The sequence below is a fragment of the Epinephelus lanceolatus genome, unplaced genomic scaffold, assembly GCF_041903045.1.
Source record: "Epinephelus lanceolatus isolate andai-2023 unplaced genomic scaffold, ASM4190304v1 scaffold99, whole genome shotgun sequence".
NCBI lineage: Eukaryota > Metazoa > Chordata > Actinopteri > Perciformes > Serranidae > Epinephelus > Epinephelus lanceolatus.
In genome coordinates, this window is record NW_027556881.1 from 22,333 (window position 1) to 25,000 (window position 2,668).

Below are 2,668 nucleotides of genomic sequence, written 5' to 3' on the forward strand. Positions count from 1 at the left end.
TCTCTGGCTGGCTGTCTCCCTCCCTCTTCTCTCCCCTCTCTGGGGGAGACTCTCACCGTCCCAGGCCTCATTCTCCCACCTCCACCCAGCGCTGGAGGCAGGCATTAAAGGGGGAATTAATCCCCTGTGTTCCATGCTCACTTCACCCAGCTCTCTGGCTCTCTGTCTCCCTCCCTCTCCTCTCCCCTCTCTGGGGGAGACTCTCACCGTCCCAGGCCTCATTCTCCCACCTCCACCCAGCGCTGGAGGCAGGCATTAAAGGGGGAATTAATCCCCTGTGTTCCATCCTCACTTCACCCAGCTCTCTGGCTCTCTGTCTCCCTCCCTCTTCTCTCCCCTCTCTGGGGGAGACTCTCACCGTCCCAGGCCTCATTCTCCCACCTCCACCCAGCGCTGGAGGCAGGCATTAAAGGGGGAATTAATCCCCTGTGTTCCATGCTCACTTCACCCAGCTCTCTGGCTCTCTGTCTCCCTCCCTCCCTCTTCTCTCCCCTCTCTGGGGGAGACTCTCACCGTCCCAGGCCTCATTCTCCCACCTCCACCCAGCGCTGGAGGCAGGCATTAAAGGGGGAATTAATCCCCTGTGTTCCATCCTCACTTCACCCAGCTCTCTGGCTCTCTGTCTCCCTCCCTCCCTCTTCTCTCCCCTCTCTGGGGGAGACTCTCACCGTCCCAGGCCTCATTCTCCCACCTCCACCCAGCACTGGAGTCAGATCTTAGGGGACACTTTAATCCCTGTACCACCCTCACTTCACCCAGCTCCCTGGCTCTCTGTCTCCCTCCCTCTTCTCTCCCCTCTCTGGGGGAGACTCTCACCGTCCCAGGCCTCATTCTCCCACCTCCACCCAGCGCTGGAGGCAGGCATTAAAGGGGGAATTAATCCCCCGTGTTCCACCCTCACTTCACCCAGCTCCCTGGCTCTCTGTCTCCCTCCCTCTTCTCTCCCCTCTCTGGGGGAGACTCTCAACCTCCCAGGCCTCATTCTCCCACCTCCACCCAGCGCTGGAGGCAGGCATTAAAGGGGGAATTAATCCCCTGTGTTCCATGCTCACTTCACCCAGCTCTCTGGCTCTCTGTCTCCCTCCCTCCCTCTTCTCTCCCCTCTCTGGGGGAGACTCTCACCGTCCCAGGCCTCATTCTCCCACCTCCACCCAGCACTGGAGTAAGATCTTAGGGGACACTTTAATCCCTGTACCACCCTCACTTCACCCAGCTCTCTGGCTCTCTGTCTCCCTCCCTCCTCTCTCCCCTCTCTGGGGGAGACTCTCACCGTCCCAGGCCTCATTCTCCCACCTCCACCCAGCGCTGGAGGCAGGCATTAAAGGGGGAATTAATCCCCTGTGTTCCATGCTCACTTCACCCAGCTCTCTGGCTCTCTGTCTCCCTCCCTCCTCTCTCCCCTCTCTGGGGGAGACTCTCACCGTCCCAGGCCTCATTCTCCCACCTCCACCCAGCGCTGGAGGCAGGCATTAAAGGGGGAATTAATCCCCTGTGTTCCATGCTCACTTCACCCAGCTCTCTGGCTCTCTGTCTCCCTCCCTCCTCTCTCCCCTCTCTGGGGGAGACTCTCAACCTCCCAGGCCTCATTCTCCCACCTCCACCCAGCACTGGAGGCAGATCTTAGGGGACACTTTAATCCATGTTCCATCCTCACTTCACCCAGCTCTCTGTCTCCCTCCCTCCCTCCCTCTTCTCTCCCCTCTCTGGGGGAGCCTCCGGCCAGCCACCGCCGGCCCGGGGGACCCAGCGCACCGGCCGCCCCTGTGTACCCACACTTAAGCACCCCTCCTCGGGCTAAACCCCCTTGGCCGCACCGCCCAGCACTTCGCGCCCCTGGTACTCCAAACCAAGCTTCGCGCCCCTGGTACTCTAGCAGAGGCTCCGTGCCCCTGGTACTCCAGCAGAGCCTCCGTGCCCCTGGTACTCTAGCAGAGGCTCCGTGCCCCTGGTACTCCAGCAGAGCCTCCGTGCCCCTGGTACTCCAGCAGAGGCTCCGTGCCCCTGGTACTCCAGCAGAGGCTCCGTGCCCCTGGTACTCCAGCAGAGCCTCCGTGCCCCTGGTACTCCAGCAGAGGCTCCGTGCCCCTGGTACTCCAGCAGAGGCTCCGTGCCCCTGGTACTCCAGCAGAGCCTCCGTGCCCCTGGTACTCCAGCAGAGGCTCCGTGCCCCTGGTACTCCAGCAGAGCCTCCGAGCCCCTGGTACTCCGGCAGAGGCTCCGCGCCCCTGGTACTCCAGCAGAGCCTCCGCGCCCCTGGTACTCCAGCAGAGGCTCCGTGCCCCTGGTACTCCAGCAGAGCCTCCGTGCCCCTGGTACTCCAGCAGAGGCTCCGCGCCCCTGGTACTCCAGCAGAGCCTGGTAGGTACTCGCACTCAGCCGAGCCCCGCCGCTTACCCCGGGCCCTTCCACCGTCCAACACTTTGTTAAATAAGCTCTCCAGTCTCGCGCCCCTGGTACTCCGGCAGAGGCTCCGCGCCCCTGGTACTCCACCAGAGCCTGGTAGGTACTCGCACTCAGCCGAGCCCCGCCGCTTACCCCGGGCCCTTCCACCGTCCAACACTTTGTTAAATAAGCTCTCCAGTCTCGCGCCCCTGGTACTCCGGCAGAGGCTCCGCGCCCCTGGTACTCCAGCAGAGCCTGGTAGGTACTCGCACTCAGCCGAGCCCCG